At 36.3% G+C, this 18146-nt stretch overlaps 2 long non-coding RNA genes across 2 annotated transcripts in view; both read right to left on the bottom strand.

The window, feature by feature from the left end:
- Window positions 1-76: 76 nt before the first annotated feature.
- On the bottom strand, window positions 77-1933 carry LOC139802904 (uncharacterized). The gene is made up of 3 exons (XR_011728811.1): window positions 1850-1933; window positions 1175-1268; window positions 77-739 (listed from the first exon to the last, which is right to left on the bottom strand). It is a non-coding gene; the product is annotated as an uncharacterized lncRNA (long non-coding RNA).
- A 475-nt stretch (window positions 1934-2408) lies between these two features.
- The window catches only part of LOC139802905 (uncharacterized), a 47692-nt gene continuing 31954 nt past the window's right edge, over window positions 2409-18146 (bottom strand). The window contains exons 2-3 of the long non-coding RNA XR_011728812.1: window positions 12427-12491; window positions 2409-2507 (exon numbers count right to left, since the gene is read on the bottom strand). This is a non-coding gene — a long non-coding RNA (uncharacterized lncRNA). The remainder of the gene's footprint in view (window positions 2508-12426; window positions 12492-18146) is intronic.

Below are 18146 nucleotides of genomic sequence, written 5' to 3'. Positions count from 1 at the left end.
TGTCTACTGAAGACTAATTGTAATGAACTACACAGAAATACTGGCTACTTAGATTTTGGGCCAAGAAGATTTTGTGACAGACTTATTTAGACGACCACCCCTTTCTTTTGTAGCTAGGTGCATTAGAAAGTCACTTCAGAAACTAAAGTGAAAGTACTTTTTGGTTTCCAGAAGCAACCTTTCTTTTGCCCCCCTTCCTCAGCAACATCTTTAGAATGAGGAAGGCAGATCAAACAAGTTGCAGTTCCTCTTTTACTGATGATTCCTTACCCTATTTTCTGAAGCACAACTGAGCCATAAGAGCAAAAACTTGCCTTGGATTAATTTAAAATATTTTTTACTGTTCCAATATCTCTGTTTAAAGTGACAACCACATGGGAAAAATATCATGCCTGCTTTCCTGACCTTTCTAGTTAATTATATCAGTCTTTCCAGCCCAAGGGGTTTTAATTGGGCAAACCTGGGTTAAAAAAAAACCTCTGAAGATCAGTAACCGACTTACAGCATTTTTCCACTCCATATTTTCAGTTTATAATAAAAATAGCTTAATTGCAGGAAACCATACTTGAATTTTAAAGTTCAAAATGAAGAAGTATGAACAGAAGATGATGCATGAGACCAGACATTATTACTTAATCTGTCAGATTCCAGTTTTTTTCTTCAGTTTCTCTTAAATCTTTGGCTTTCATAGGATGGTTGAAATTCAAAATAAGGTCACAAAGCAGTAGCTGGCTTTCCACTGAAAGACAAATGGCAGCATATCATCATGGCATTTATTAAACAGCAGGTACTAAGTGAATGGTAATTTATGTGTAACTCTTTTTGAAGAGTTCATCTATCAGCTCTTCTAAAACCCTCAAGGGTTGCCGTCAAGATGGTTAAATAAAATTTGCTATTAATATACTGGTAACACTTCTATTACGAGACTGTTATTGTTCCACAAAGGAATTACTTTGACTACCTCTTTTTTCCCATGGTGAGGAAACATGATTATGTTTCTATTCAACTGCTGTTAAACTAATTTTTGAAAACAAAAGAGCAGCAGTATTGTATCATTAGATTAAGAAACAGTTGCATGACATAGAAAACCAAGTCATTCACAACTGCACACTTGTTAAAAAAATGTTTTAAGCAGCTTCCTGTTTACTCAGATGATGAACTGATTCAAAATTACCATTCAGTTTCCTCAACTCATTCCACATTTGTTCAACATTTTTAATCGCAGCTTCAAGGTTAAACTCACAATCAGCAGCAGCATTGTTGAATGCCTGCATGAAACAGAAACATAACATACAAATTACTCATAAACACAGCAATCCAGCTAATCATAATATTTATTATATTTTAAATCTGATTTTCTAAAATAATACTGTAACTAAAAATTTCTCTTTTATAATAATCCAGATAATTGTAACATAATTGCCTGATTGCAACAACTGAGGGAAACTTGTAAATACTCAAGCTTTATTTTTGTTTTCTGATTGTCTTTTTATAACTGTGTAGGTAATTCATTTATAATCAACACCTTTCTGCTTATTCTGAAGGTTACATTGCCACCCTTTAACATTTAAAACCCCATGAAATACGAAGACAATTTAGACTAGAAACCATTTGAAATTAAGTATAATTTGAATTTTTAAATTTATACTATACTTTTTTCTAGGATTTTTTTTCCACTTCGAAAAAAATATTAAAGAAAATTGCATATATCATGTTTTCTGGCCTATTTATAAGCTCCCTATTTATTCAGAAATTCCAAAAATAAAATCTGGAAAAACTCCGGGTATAAATAATGCAATGTAAAAAAACCTTAGCACACGGAGAAATATTACAAAAAACCTGAGCATACATTTAACATAGATTTGTTGTCTAAGTCTCTCTTCCCTTCAGACAATGACTTTGCATTGAGGCCATCAGCCAGAGCCAAAAATCCTAAAAGGACAAACCCCAAATTATTATGGAGAAATACATATATCACACACGTCTGTATATCTAAGATGAAAGGCCTAGTAACAGTAGATAAATATAATGATTACTCATTGTTTTCAGTAATGTTAACTGAAAATAGTGTCTAAGACGTTGACAGTTTTAATTCCTTTTGAGGAAGAGAAAATATTGGATTTCTTTTTAGATTCTTTTAGAGACAGTGTTTCAGAACTTTTTGGGGAGTTAAACAGGAACTTGCTAACAGTGAACAAGCATATTTGTAATAGTGGTGAAGAATTCCTCAAACAAAATTCTCTCTGTTTTTTAATTTAAAAAAATAATAAAATACCTAAAAAGGCATTGCAATTGGTTTCTGTTATCAGCTTATGAATGGAGAATCTGAAACACACAGGCACACAAAAAGTCAGTGTTCAGTGTCTGCTGGTCAGTAACAGAGCTGAGGCTACATACCAGATCCTGGCCTTGCTCTTCCCCCATTTTCTCTGCTCTTCTCTCCTCACACATCAGGACACTCTCAGGTAAGCTTCAGTATACAAAGTCAATGGAAAGCTGTTTGAACACTGAAAAAGTGGAGAGAAAAAAAGAAAGAAAAAAAAAAGTTCATTTCACCCTGGTAACGTGTGTGTTCAGAAAGGATGCAGTGGAATGACAAAGCCCCTGCTCTTTGCTCCAGCTGGAGCACCTCTCCAGGACAACAGCCCTCATTTCAACCTGGATGAGGGAGCCAAACATGCTTCAGGCTTTATATTCCAGTTCCCAGGGGCTGTGCTGAGCAAGCAGTAGTGCAGAAGGGTTACCACACCTCTCTTGTTCCACTGGGACATTTCCCTGTAACTAAGCCTTTTAGAAAGGCTGTAACTAAACCTTTTCAGAAACTGTCTGTTTGGAATAAAAAAACACAAAAGGCACATTTTTTGCAATTACGTTCATCATGTACCAATACAACCGTATCTCAAACTCCACACAATGCACTCTCATCAGGTTTGGCCATCTCTGAAAATGGGACTGGAAGCACAACAGAGCAATGCCAGAGAGGCCACTAGAGGCCCTCCTTCCACAGTTAAAATGAATCAGGAGAAAGTAAATTGGAGCAGCAATTTGCTTTGCTGAAAAGATTGGTGATTTAGTTCAAATGTGAAAATTACAAGTATGGAATAGATAATGTCAGATAATGAATGCCACTGCCTTATTGGATTAGCTTCCCACACAGTGATCCTGTAATCCTAGGGGGAAGGGATGCAGCAAGAGGAAGGAAGACACTCAGGAAAGTTACACACAGCATCAAGTTTAGAGGACTGCTGCCTCCAGCATACTGTAAATAGCTGCTCTGTGACTCTGGCTTTTGCCCTAGTGGAAAATCTCACATTTACATATCCTAGCTGTGGCTGTGTCTGCACAAAAGTCACCAGGTGTGTACCTGAGTGAGGTGCCATACGGTACATGCAGACACTGGCAAACCTGCAGTATCTTCTGAAACAAACAGGTAAACTGAATATTAGCATTTTGTTCAGATTATCTGTCAGAAGAGAAAGAGAACATGTGAAATCCATTCTTTCAAGTGGAGATTTAGTTTTTCAAATATGAACAAGACTGCTCTGAAAGAACTAGGACATAAGTTAAAAAGTTATCAGCCATGATGATTTTGTGGTAACAAAGACAAAAACCTCATCTCTTCACATTTGCATGTCCTGGCTGAGATTTCTCACAGCATGAGAACAGCCACGTTGTGTTAAATGAGTTAGGACAGGTACAAATGTGAATGATAGCTGGAAAACAAACCTAGAAAAGAGAACATAAAACCAGAATATATCAACAGATACAAAAGTCAATGTTTGTGTTGAAAATACTTTCGGCTACAGAGAGAGAACAGAATATGTGCCAAGTGGAGAACGAAATGTAACAGACCTGTACAACTGCAGTAGGTACAACTCTTGACCTTTTTGTTACTCAATATCTGAAACTCTGGAAGCTGAATCACATGCTCAGAGGGTTGTACCTGCAGGTAAATCACTCAGCACAGGACTGAGTGCAGAAAAGAAATCACAACAATGGCCTCTATCTCTCTCTTGCATTTGGCACCTGAGATCATTGAGCAAGAGAGAGACTGTGCTGCTGTGTGATTAATGCAGGTGGCATTTGAATGAACCTCCCAGAAAAGTCCAAGGGCTGGAAGGACCAGATGAGAACAAGGATGAAAAAATTAGTTTTGTCTGCTGGATGTGCACTGAGCAATGAAGTGTGCCAGACTATTGCTTATTTTTAGAAGGACATCGATATGAAAAACAATCACAATAAGACACAGAAGAGATCTCCAACAGTGTAATCAAGCACCACGTCTCTATAAAGGATAAACGGACTCACTAACATCCCAGAAGTCTTCTACCTCACAGGCCAATTAAGTTACAATAACATCCCCCAGTATTTCAGACACCATCAGTAAGCATGAGTAGACAGATAGTGTTTAACAAATGTTTCAGCATATCGGAGTTAAGGTTTCTCCAGAGCTTCCTACAAAAACTAAAATATCTATCTAAAATTCATGTTTCCAAAAATGGAAAGTGTGGTCCTTCTCCCCTCTCTTTCATGACATTTTGTTTATAGCTAAAAAATTCAGTACACATTAATACTAAAATTATGCTTCTTTTGAGGGTCTGTTCATATTATTTTTTCTTAAATATCATTGCTTTCTCTTTTTTTTCTAATCAAAATAATTTAAAATGTACCATTAAATTCTTTAAGGAAAAATAAAAAGAACCCAAGACCCATCAAAAAGAGAAAACCAAGAATTTGGAAAACTGCTCCAGGAACCAGTGTGAAAGCTGATATTTCTTCAAACTCTAAATGGGTAAAGCATCCTATGACATTACTCAATTCCTTTAAAACCACAGAGAAATTATCTTATGACAATTAAGGCACACGCAAATGCAGCAAAATGTCAATAGTTTTAAAAATACTCATTTCTGTGCATTCTGACATATTAGCACTGACATTTAACCACAGAAATGTTTCAATCTTTTTTTTTCTATTATGCTCATTTCTCATGAAGTTTTGAAGCTAAATACATCATAAAATGATGTGTGTAATTTATTTACCAGACAGATGTATGCTATAGATGCACACTGGAAGAGCATTACAGCACAAAGAAATGCTAAGATCTTACAAAAGTATTTTAAAATAGTGTGAACAAGAAAAAAGGGAATATATAAATTTAATGAAGGTGAAGATGTAATAAGACTCTCAAGACTTACTAACAGGTGACAATACACTTGTCCTGTGAATCCAGGCATTCTTTCAGAGCCCTCACCTCTTTTTTTGCCTGAACATAATGGACTTGTGCATCATTCCAGCAGCATAAGAAACAGATTCCAGTTATCATCAGGTACAAGTTCTAGCATGTTAGCCATACCAACTGATTCTTTGCTCTCTGCAGCTCCATCAGCTGTGTGGTAAACTCACAAAAAATATTTTACCGGAGTCACCAGAGAGCTGACATCAATAAAAGGATCAATAAATGCTTTTGGGGTTTCAACAAGCATTGAACAAGCAGTAACTACCCACTGTGCCTTCTACCCCCTTCACAGATACTCTAGAATCCAGACTGTCCAGATCCTCTGCAAAATTGATTATCCGAATTCTTGCAATCAAAATATCCAGACCAGGAAGATGCTTCAGTTCCCCCTCAGAAGCAGATAAGTCCATTTCCTGAACCTTTTTAAAGTTACATTGTGAGGCTTTCCCCCTTGACATCCCAGATGTACCTTCTGGCAGCATGATATGAGACCTAAAAGAAAGGGTACTTGGTTACTGCATACATTATATCCAGACACTTCCTGAAGTTAGTTTACTTAGTTCCAACCACCCACAACAGCACCAATGTCTCCCACCCACATGCTTGGGCAGGGTCAGTCATTTAACCTTGCAGAGAGCATCACTAATTAGTGGCTGTGCCACTAGAGCTGAGCACCCCCAACCATGAGCAGATCCATCCACTCTGATGTGGCTGCAAACAGGGACACCACATGTCCTGAGCTGCTGCCTTTGCTACTTGGCTCTCACTGGAGATGCAAAAAAATCCTTACTGCAAAGGGTTGCAGCTTCAGCCAGAAACAACACATTTAAAAAGCACTAGATTAGGCTCTGCATGCACCAAGAAGATAAAAATGGCCACTCAAAAATGGATTTAAACAAGCCAGTTTGACAGTAGGTTATATTTGTTCCATTCTTCCTCAAGTAGTTGAGGAAGTTAATATAAAATAGTTTAACTTGAGAGAGTTCATACACATAACATTACTTGACAGGCACCATTTTTCCAGTCCATTCACATTCTTGCTCTGCACAGTCCACAGAAGGAATGAAAATACAGCAGGATTATTTCATTATGCCTAGCAAGCCTATGAAATAGAAAACTTCTTTAACTTTAGCTTTTCTGAGCAAACTTGTATCAGTACTTTATTGATATAATCCCTCCTGTAATTTTAATTTGAATGAGTATCACACAAAGATATTTTTTGTGTGAATTTACACTCCTGCAAAGGAGATTATCAAAAAATGAGCAGCTACAAAATAAATTGTTTATTACTGGTCAGGCTTCTTGTTTGTGGTCGTGATGAACCTGTAGGTTTTTGTTACAGAACTGTAGAAGTTACTGTGCCTCAGATCTGATTTTCTCCCTGACAGTGCCATCTTGGCTTTTTATAAACTTTACTGATTTTGTGCCTAGTCACATTGAAAGAAGTTTCCCAAGCACTTCTTTCATGAATGTATTCTGCAATGTGTTCTGCATCTGCAAAGCTTTCCTGAAACTCTTCTGAACAACTAACTCTGTGCTTTCTTTCCCCACCACCACAGTAGGCAGGCTGTATCATATGTGTATGGGACATAGGTTTAATGGTACATAAAACAGAAAGCATGTTTTAAAACATTACAGTAGATTAAAAATAACTATAGCAAGTTACAAAGGCTGTGAAAGAATCAGCCACAGCTCATCAGGACAGCTGACCAAGAGGTTTTTCATAAACTTCCCTCCTATTTATTGTTAAAAAGCCACTCAAATATAAACTGTTGATAAAATTGAATCAATACCTGTGAATCTGAATTTCGAAAGCAGTCTTTTATCTCCTTCCACAAGCCATATGCTCTCCTACCTCCACATTACTACTTAAAGATAGCAGTGGCCCTCCACTGAATGACATGAAAGCATTTTATTTTTTGGAGAAAAATTATGACTTTCTATGGCCCAAGATTTTTGTAACACCTAAGTTTTACTGCTTCAGGGGTTGCTTCTTATAGTTCTTTCATCTAACAAGAAATTTCAGTGTAAATGTTTAAGGAAAGTAAAACAAAACAAAACAAAAAAACCAACCAAACAAACCAAACCAAAACAGTAGAGTGGAATACAGAAGTCTAAAATTCCATGCTGACTGATTTCAATCATCGTATTTCAAAAGAGCAATGTTCACAGTGTACATATAACAAATTCACAAACTTGATGAGGCAAAAATTCCTTAACTCTCTGATGCTTATATATTTTATTACTTACTGGCTGGTTTTACTCTCAAGAAGTCTGTCTTCTAACCCCTCTCCATTTGTTTTTTATAACTGTACCAACAGAAAAAGAGACTAAAGGTACTGTAAAAATACTCACAAATACAAGTACATAGTCACCACAAAATAAAGATGTTACTTCACAAGGATGATGTAAGGTAGTTTTATTACTTCCTTATTAAAAGTTCCACTGACTCAAAGCTCTATCAGGGGATGACTATTACTGCAGCATGACTCTGTGGTCTTGGTTACTTTCTGAAAAACCTGGAAGCAACTTTCATCCAACTGTACACTAAGACTTGATCACAGTAGCAAGGATTTGTTGGCAGCTGCTGATGCAATAAAATATATCTCTGCTATGTCTATTTATTTCTTTGGTTGTAGACTCTATTGTGCTTAGTCAGACTGACACTTTCCACTGCTCAAAAGTGTTGCATGATTTACCACTTCACCCAGACACTCTCATCTGATTAAATCTCTCTTTCCTTGCTGCTGGGAGCAGAACTGGCAGCAATGAAGCATCTTTGGCATTCTGTGCAGTGCAGCTCTAGGGCTCTTGGAATACAGAGTTCAAACCTTGGTTTAAAAACCTTTCTGAATTAGGTTATACTTGGCTGTAAATAGGCTACCTGAAAATGAGCAAATAAAATACTACAGCTGATGCAGAAGAATTTTAAACTTCCACCTACCAATGTACTTCAGTCTAAGGTGAAGCCTGATTGTAAGCGCACAGGTTCCTGATGCATTTGCATCTGCCTCTGCAAAGCCTGCAAGCTGAGCAAGTCTGCCCCCAGTAACATAGTGACTACAGGACAGTAGCCAGACAAGTGACATACAGACACTTTACACACCTGTACACTGTGGCTAAACATTTTTGACACCGCAAACAGCTCATGATGTGATAGTAACCTGCTTAGTAACACGACATTCTGTTGTTTTTTGAAGGGCCTCTCAGTTTAGGAAGGATATTGAGGTCCTGGAGCAGGTCCAAAGGAGGGCAACTAGGCTGGTGAAGGGACTCGAGCACAGATCCTATGAAGAGAGGCTGAGGGAGCTGGGGGTGTTCAGCCTGGAGAAGAGGAGGCTCAGAGGAGACCTCATCACTCTCTACAACTCCCTGAAAGGAGGTTGGAGCCAGGTGGGGGTTGGTCTCTTTTCCCAGGCAACTCTCAGCAAGACAAGAGGGCATGGTCTCAAGTTGTGCCGGGGGAGATTTAGGTTGGACATTAGAAAGAATTTCTTTACCGAGAGGGTGATCAAGCATTGGAATGGGCTGCCCCGGGAAGTAGTGGATTCTCCATCCCTGGAGATATTTAAAAAGACACTGGATGTGGCACTCAGTGCCATAATCTAGTTACTGCAGTGGTAGTGGATCAAGGGTTGGACTTGATGATCTCTGAGGTCCCTTCCAACCCAGCCAATTCTATGATTCTATGATTCTATGAATCAAGCTGAATGCCTGCAGCAACCTGCCAGCAAAATGTGACTCTGTATTTGAGGTCAAAGAAAGTCTGACCTATGTTAGAAATAATTTAATAATAAAACTTATTTGAGGAAAAATTTCCATATTTGTCTATAATATGGATATAATGTGGGTCTAAAGGTCCTATTCCAAATGATGTTGCTGGGTTTGAAAACTACAAAGTCTTAATTGTTTTCAGGTAGTACCTAAAATAATGTATGCACTTGATTCAGGATACACGTGCCAGGACATATGATGTAGTAACTAACAGTTAGCAATTCTATTGTTCTTATTCTCCCAAGCCTTAACGGTGAGACCAATAAATGGAAACAGTTTCAACCAACTAGTTTAGATGTTAATTTGACTGTCTGAAATTATTCACTCTAATTCTAAACACTAATTCACTCTAGTGTTCAGACACTGTCTGAACTCTAATTCACTCTAAAATGTGGATAGCTATGCAAACAATGAGATTTGGGCCCAAAACAGTTAACTTTGGTAGTCTGGCTCACTGTGACTGTCACACAGTAAAGAAAAGGGGTTAATTTGATTTATGGATTTAAACTTTTTAAGTGAAAATAATTAAAGTTTTTCAGGTATTACACTCCTATGTGAGAAAGGCCCTCCATTTATCTCAGTATTCTGTATTTTTCAAAGCATGCTCACATCAGCGATTATTCCCTCTGTGTCTTCAATAAAGAAAGTAACAAAGAATGAGGGAGGTATTATCTTTTGTGACACCATGAGAACTTAATTATACTTTTTAAACTTATTCACATCAATGCATCCAAGCTACCTAAAAGAAAATTAAACCTTCTTTAGCAAGACTGCCATCTGAAATGAGCTATATAAAGATCACCTTTCCTCACCCAACAAATTGCTTTGTTAAATTTAAAATCACGTCAGCTCTGTTCATTAACATAGATTTCTTTTCTTCTTTTTTTTTTTTTTTTGTTCCGTGCAAAACCAGCATGTAAACCAGATTCTGTGACAGTGTGTGAATCACTGATAGGATCAACTGTTTTAAGAAAACATTTGCACTATTCTATTACTGTTCTTGATTTGCAAGCAGGGAAGAACTCGCTGTACCTCTTGAACCTCAAGTTGGGAGGAATAAAACAGTCTTGTTTGGGACCTGGTGGACAAGCAATCTGGATTCCTGTGGCACAGTCAGGGCAGAAACCATACTGCCTTTTGAGACTCAGTTTTACAGATGCACACTCTGACAGATCTAACACATTTGCTATCAACCTGTCAGTGAAAACATAATTTCCTTTCCTTCCCAATCCTATCTACATCTTTCTATAGTCAGTACTAAAATAATCCAGCAACATAAGCAAGTTGCTGTTTATTGTTACCAATAATGTGTTTAATATTCCCTCCGGGAGTAAATTTATGAAAATGGGAAACCGATCTCACGAGCTTTCAAAAGGAATAGAATCAGGAGCAGTAACACAAAACTCCCAGCAAGGGTCACTGTTTCACCAGATGTCCCACACCACTTATTAGACACTAAAAAATGTTTATGAGCAACTCATCGGCTTACTGTGAAACCCAGATCCACATAACACCTCACAAAAATGTTGAATCTTTTTTCACTTTTACAATAAGGCAATAACTTTAATTAAAGGATTTCTGCTTATTTTATTCCTCAGTCAACGCCTTGTTAAGTTTGGCTTGCAGTTTGATTAAATGAAGATATACTGGAGAAAAATGAGATGGAATTTGTTTATTCACAATTGATTCCATACTTGAGAGAGAAACAGAAATGTTTATGTAAAGGATGAAAGCTTTTTAAAACAGTTAAAATATTGTTTAGGTCTGAGCCTGAAAGACAGACTGTGGCTACTTTACACAAGAGAAAATTACTAGATTAAGTCTCCTCTTTCCTTCTCTCTGTTTTTAGCATTATGGGAGGCTTAGTCTGGAGTTCTGAGCACCCATTTAAGACACGCAGATGTGGAGTTTCTTTTCATTCTAAAAAGAAACTTCTGTACTATTTGTAGTCAGGGAGTTCTTCCACAGTTTCAAGGTTAGAGCAGCCTTTCAGATACGAGCTGTGTGCTGATTTAGGGTATGTTGCAGAAATACTGTCACAAACCAATGTAAGAATATGCTGGTAATGTGATCACAGCAAAGTCAGGGGGTGGCTGTTATGTTTTCTTCATCAACTTCTACTTAAAGGAACACATGAAAAAAAAGGGTGACTTTTTTTGTTTGTTTACTTTTATAGCCCTCCTTACAGTGTTAACTCAAAGGAACAAAAATATGCTATACACTTGCCTCATGCTCAACTCAATCTGAATCCCAGAATTTGAATGAAGACTTCAAAATCTGTTGTTTCTCACCTATTTCCTCATCTAATATTCTCAGAGATATCGCATGATGGGAATTTGTGATGCACTTTAGCTTGGCAACTGTTCATCATTAGGATTTATCATTGCACTTCATTGTCTGCATGCACGCCTCTACCTCGTCAGGAAGACTGTAATTTCTTTTTTACTGCAAATGGATTGCTTGGGATAAATAAATGACTTATTTTGTAGGCAGAGAAGGTCAATAGCAGCTTCTACAGAATCTCTCCATAAAATGTGACAATAAGTAACAGTTTAACCTCTAATCTATATTAACAGACTACTTTTATTTATTGTTTGTGTAAAGACAAAGACACGTAATCCAAAAGGAGCAGTCACAATACAAGCTAATGACCTTCTTTTACAAGAATGTAGATACCAAAAGGCAAAAATCATTTCAGCTTCAGCATCATGCAGGGGGCTATTTTGCACAGAAACACTAGGTGTTAGTTGTTGAAACTTTTTGTGCATTCCCTGAAACAAATTACACTATTCTGAATATTTTCTTCTCTGTGCAGTAAATAAAGTCTTTGATGTTGACAATGCTAATATTATATTTTAAAATATATTTGCATTTGTGTTTTTTTGTAATTTTTTTATTGCATTTTATAAATCCCAGAGCAGAGATATAGTAAGCTCACTTTGAGGAAGCCCCATTTCTTTGGATAGCATCATGCAGTGACACAGGTGATCATAGAGCATTTCTATATGGTTTACTGCCTGAAACTATGGGAAAGTTATTTCAACAAGAATAGTGGATATGATTTTGGAGTATAAGCAGGAAGGTTATTTTTAAGTATTTTTTTTTTAGTTGAAATATTTAATATGAATAGTTTTCAAGAGTGGATATTCCTAAAGCACAGTAATCTTAAGATATTATAGCCTAATTAGTGCTTTAATCAGTAGATAATCATGGGAAAGGTGGGAAGAGGGGAGCAAGAGAAGAATTTTATTACTACTTGTAATTCTGGGATTTAGCAATGTAGCATTGCCAGAAAGAATAAGACATGACCAGTAAACATTTATTCTTAATGAAAAGTTATGCATTTTTTGTGCTCTAGCTCATAAGTATTTTCTAATGCATGGAGGTATGTGTACAATTAATTTGCTTTTACTTACCTTTGCAAATTTAGTGATGCATAAAATGGGTTGCTAGAAATTCTCTTCAATCTTAAGCCATGTACCTAGAAATAAGAAGTTACATTTTATTTAACAGAAATAGTGACCCACATCTGCTAGTTAATTTATTCTTAAAAGAAACATCATTTAAGAATGCCTTAAAAGTGTGTTAATTTCAATTTTTAAGTTGCATTTTCACTAAATGAAAGAATCAATTTTGAGATAATTTAAAAGGGTTTTTTCTGCCTTTTTCTACTTTATGGTCTAGTTTTAACACCAAATGACAAAAATCTCTCATACATGTAAGCAAATGATACGGCAGCCTCATAAAATTTACTGGAGTTATATTAATGTGAGAAGTGTTTGCTGGACGTACTGACCATAAGTTCTAGGACAGTTTGTACTAGCTTAGTGTGAGAAACAGGAAAGCCACAATGTTTCTGAGAATAAAAGCTTTCAGTTTTCTTTCAGTTAATCAAGGAGTTTAAAACAAGTTGTGTAAAGGTACAGAGTCTGTTCTTCAGACTTAGTCTGATCAGTAAAAAAATAGTGCAGATCTCCACAGCACTGTGGGAAACTTCAGTGACATTTGAAAAAGGGGCCTTGAAGTCACCCAAACTGCTGGGCTCATTTTCCTTGACTGTTGGCTTTGCTATTTACCTTTCTGTTTCTCACATTTTCATTATGTGCAGTATTCTGTAAATCCATCCTAATGATCTCTATTACTTGGAACAATGAAACTGAGCATAATTCAAATGCTGAATTAAATGAAAATCTAAGCTGCAGAAAAATGGATTAAGTAGTATGGCAGCATTTGAAATGTAAATACCATGTCTTTTCAGCATGTAGAGTTTAATTTAATAAAGGAGATGAATACTTGCAAGGAATGACAAATTCAAATTAGCATTTGTATCTCTAAATAAGCAATGTGTGCACCATAGCAACATGGAACACTGGTGCCTTTGGGAGAACACATGCATCAGCCTTTGTAGACATTTTTATTCCTTTTTGGACAAATGGTCAACTGGCAGAACCTTAAGAGTGGAAAACTGACCTTTCGGGTAGCACTAGCAATATTTCTTTTAATATGACAATGCACAAGTATTTAATTTGTTTATAACTGAAATAGCAGTCTGCCTACTCAGGAGGTGCTATTAGAATATTAGAAGGTTAATAGAAGACTGTTGCATTATTTCTTTGAATTCTGAAATGGAAGTGGAAAAGATTTCAAATCCTAGCAGCAGCCAGACAAGTACAATTTCAGTTACCATACATAGATGTAACATGGAAATAATTTGAAGATTTATGGCTGTAGAGCTACCGTAATACAAAAAAGAGTTTGGCTATAAAACCAAGACAATATGCCTAGATTATATATTTGCCTGTGCAGCAATTTAGTTACAGGGGAAGAAATGATGGTGCTCCTCCCTATTCTTTTATTAGGGAAAGAGGGTATTTGGCGGAAATATTATTTGGTACATAGACAAGGGAATTCAAATAATTATTTGATGTTTAGAAACAACAGAAGACCACTGTGGTACCATTTCATTGCAAGTAAAGAAATCCCATAAATATGTAAAATATACCCCCCAAGGGAATCCTGTTTCCATTATGCCAAACAATCTTGACACCTTTAGCCAGACAAGATTTTGGCAACTTAATGCTGCAGATAATCATTGTAAGACCATTCAATTCAAACAAGGCACTTTTCTTAAATACACCATTTCTAGCAATTAGGAAGTGAGACAACATGAGTCAAAATGTTTCTCCTGTATTAATTCATTTGTTTCATGGAAGGTAAGAAGTAATTGCAGGCAGATTTTAGATGGCTGTGATTGTGTAAATCCAGCACATGCTTCCAACTCTCATAGTCTTATGACAGTCACAGACAGAAATATAATTGCTCAACATTACACAGCAACACTTCATGACTGAATTCTGCTCTTCTCCAATTTAAAGTCAAATAGAACCACATATTTGGATTTCAGTGGCAATACAGTGGCCATAACAGAACAACCTGGCTTTAGAGTCCACTGAAAATTTGATTAAATATCTACAGAATATTTTTAGTGCTTACAAATGTTCAGAGAAATACCATTAACAGATTTGGTTAACTTCCTTCAGGAAATACAGGCGAGTGCTCTGACCTAGTTTTATGCATTTATTTCTCCATTTTCTTTTTATCTCTGCCCTCCTAGTTAAGCAGACTGCACTTTTCTCCCTAGCTTTTTGAAAGTTCCAAGAAATGAAGCTATCTCTGAGAAGGCAACGAACAGCACACAGCAAAACCTGAATAAATTTCTATCCTATTTCATGGAGTAATAGGTCTAGTGCTTTCTGAACTTGCCAAATTTAAGATAAATCCTGCAGCATGTCAAGAGAATCTATTTAAATACTGAAGCCCAATTTTACTGAATTCAAAATATACACATTACGCTGTTTGAAAAGACTGAAAGGTATAATTTTTGCCATTTATCAATGTAATTGTGAGATTTCGTTAAAATCACATTAAATTCAAATATCTATCATTAGCATACTGGTATTTTCCATTATTTGCATTCACCAGCAACCTTTTTGTCCTTCTAGAAGAGAATTATTGTCCTTATTTACATAAAATAAAGATAGTTTCCTTTGTACGTTCAATATTTTGGGCAAGCAATAATATACCAGTCTGCTAGCCAGTCTTAGCAGGAAATAGTCCTAGCACTGATTATAATGAGATGACTTGTGGTATCAGCTCATTTTGAGAAGTTTAGCAAACATGTTATCTCTAGCAACAGGTCTGATGTAATGTTTATAATTTCAACCTGTCCTGTTTCACCATTGTTAGTGATACCCTTGTTACCAAAACATCCTGAAAGTCCTTTCTTCATCATGGTCTTCAGAAGGTAACACACGGAGGATGTTTAATCATGATCTAATATTTGAACCATATGCTTAAAGTGAAATCCTTTATGCTGTCAAAATAGTTTCCTAAATTTGAAACTTCAAATCTTACTTAATGAAGCTTGAACAACTTTATATACATAAAACCACAAAGCTTCTAAGTGATAATCTGATTTCAATATAATGAAGTTCCATTTTGTCCAAATTATGAATATGCCAAGAGGTATGGTGTATTATCTATAAAATCCTGACACTGCCAGCATCAGGAGAGATTTTCAAGCAGGCTGCAGTGATTCCTCTGTACTCATGTGAGGGTTTCTGCTTACATGCGACCATCTGGAACCTTGTAAGAAATGCTGCTGCCGTGATTGGAAATTAATCCAGCTCCCTGGTCCTTAGCTGAGTGGAGTCAGTCAGACTAATGTTTGAAGAAATGCTTCTTTAATCCTTTTTCTTCATTTAAAGTAAGAAGTTAAAACTGAATATGTATAGCCTAAAGATCTGATTGATAAGGAAGTGCAATTTGTAGTAATTTTCGGAGTAAAGTAACACTTCAAATTTCTCCGTATTATATATGTACAGAGTACTTATTATATAGAAATTCACAGCTACTCCCTTCATGCCTCAGTGTGGCAGGAATGAGTTAGAAGCCATAGAGCCATAGGGCAAGTTCTGTATTCAAGATCTCAGCAAATTCTCTAATTACCTCCATAGAGAGAAACTTCTTTCCAAAACAGAATTTTTTTGGATTGTGCAAAGATGTCTTAGCTCTTCCTTTCTTCTGCTTCTGATCACAGTTTTCAGGAACTTCCTTCTTTACTTCACTAGGAAGATGCCAATGGCATCTTAAAGTAGAGCATACTATACTTTTATTTGGTATGCACATCCTCTTTTATCACTTTTGTTTCAGCTGTATGAAAAGCAGGAATTCCAAGTCTACATTTAAAGTAACAGAGTCTAACTCTGTGTGGACATCTGAAAGGGTCAGAATTGTGCCACATCAGAAGCAAGGAGTATATAGCAGCAGAATGAAACCAACTAATACATTGCCAAGGAGCAGAATCTGAGGTGACAAATTATATAACTTACTATTATTAATTACAGTTAAGATCATTATAGAAGTGTAAAATGCTTTTATCATAAACAAAGCCATGAAGGCAGTTGAATAAGAAATTCTAGTAAAATAATACTGTCTGCTTTCAAACGTAAAGTGTCTATGGACAGTTCTATCAATAAAAACTCCAAAACCTGTGACAAGCCCAGATAATCTGCTGAGGTCACATTACATTTTCTTTTCAGCTGTATACATTTCTGCAGATGTGTTCTTTTACAGGAACAATATTAGAGTTATACTCTCATAGGATCTCTCTATATAAGGTTTTCATTAAAAAATATGTTTGTCTCTGTCAAGATTTCTTTTTGTGTACATTCCTCAAATTCTGAGACAGAAACAATCTGTCACGGGTTAATAATAATACAGTAACACTTCACATGTAATTTGTTTCATATTTTGAAAATTTCTCTAAAAATGCAAGGATAGAAAGAGACATTTTAATTTAGAACAAAAGTGAACATGTAAGTCTTTGATTAAATTGTACTTCGGTCAGCATTTTTTAATAACATCACTTTGTTCCATGCCTTGTTCAGTTCCAACTCAGGAAAACCTCTGTCCTTAATAGTGATCATATATCCCTGAATCATCAGTAAGTGTTGCTACTGAAGGTCATTTCCTGTTTCTTCACAGGTTAGCACCAATCTAGACCAACCTTGTTTAGCCTGAAATCAGAGAGTGTCAGAGTTCAGAGTCATAGCTCTGGGCAAAATGAGCTGTCATTAAGCTGAATGTTACATATAATTTCAGCTTAAAAAGAAGAGTAGATATAAAACAATGCAGTATAGACATGCTGAGTCCACAGCTGCTGCTTTTGTTTACTGATGTGTTTTTCTACTGCATACAAAAGCTTGAGCTTTCCTGGGTTAAGGCTGTAACACACTAGTTCAGGGAAATAAGATACAGGTGGCAGTTAGCAGAATAAAATTGATGAAATACAACACACAAATATTCTGATACTTCACAGCTCCTGCTAACATGTGCTTTGGCTTCAGGTCAGATGTTTCACCAGGATAACTGCAGATATTAAAACTAATCACACAAGAGCAATGTCCCTATTTAACATTAATTTGATAAAAATGAACGGAAAACTCAGAACTTAAGGATATAGCACTTTCCATGAGCTTCTGGAAACAAATAAAACAAGTATGAAAGATTTGTTAATGTCAACAGCTCTACAACAGCTTTTGCATGTGTGTTGTCTAAGCAAGTTTTCACTTCAAATACCTCTGGGTCCACAGAAATCTGAAAAGCCCTGCTACAGGGTTATAGGCAAAAGATCATCATTGAGAGTACACTGGGCTTCCAAAGTTACTGCTCTGTCCGCCGATACACTGACTTGCAGAAACTGCTGAAGAATGGAGCTGTGACTCTGACATAAAATACAGGATAGGTACTTTAAAAAATGTCTATTTGTTACCAGTTCCCATCAAGTCCCCTGGTTCAATTACTGAGAGCTCTTCCAGAAATTTTATTTATAAAGAAGCCCTGCATTTGCATGAGTATTATTAAAATTTATCCCAGAACTGTGGGTCTGTCACAACTTACTGTTTTGAAAATAAATTTCATATCTGTACAACAAAAAGCAGAATACTGTACCTGGCAAGGTCTCCTGCTCCTGAATGTTTATCCCAGATGGTGTGCAGTCTGGGTTGCCATGGTTATATTCTTGTGGATACCATATCTGAATAATAGGAAAAATGCTGCTTACTCTGGAGATGTT

Source organism: Heliangelus exortis, chromosome 15 (genome assembly GCF_036169615.1).
Source record: "Heliangelus exortis chromosome 15, bHelExo1.hap1, whole genome shotgun sequence".
NCBI classification, from domain to species: Eukaryota; Metazoa; Chordata; class Aves; order Apodiformes; family Trochilidae; genus Heliangelus; species Heliangelus exortis.
This window is presented reverse-complemented; position numbering and strand designations above follow the sequence as displayed.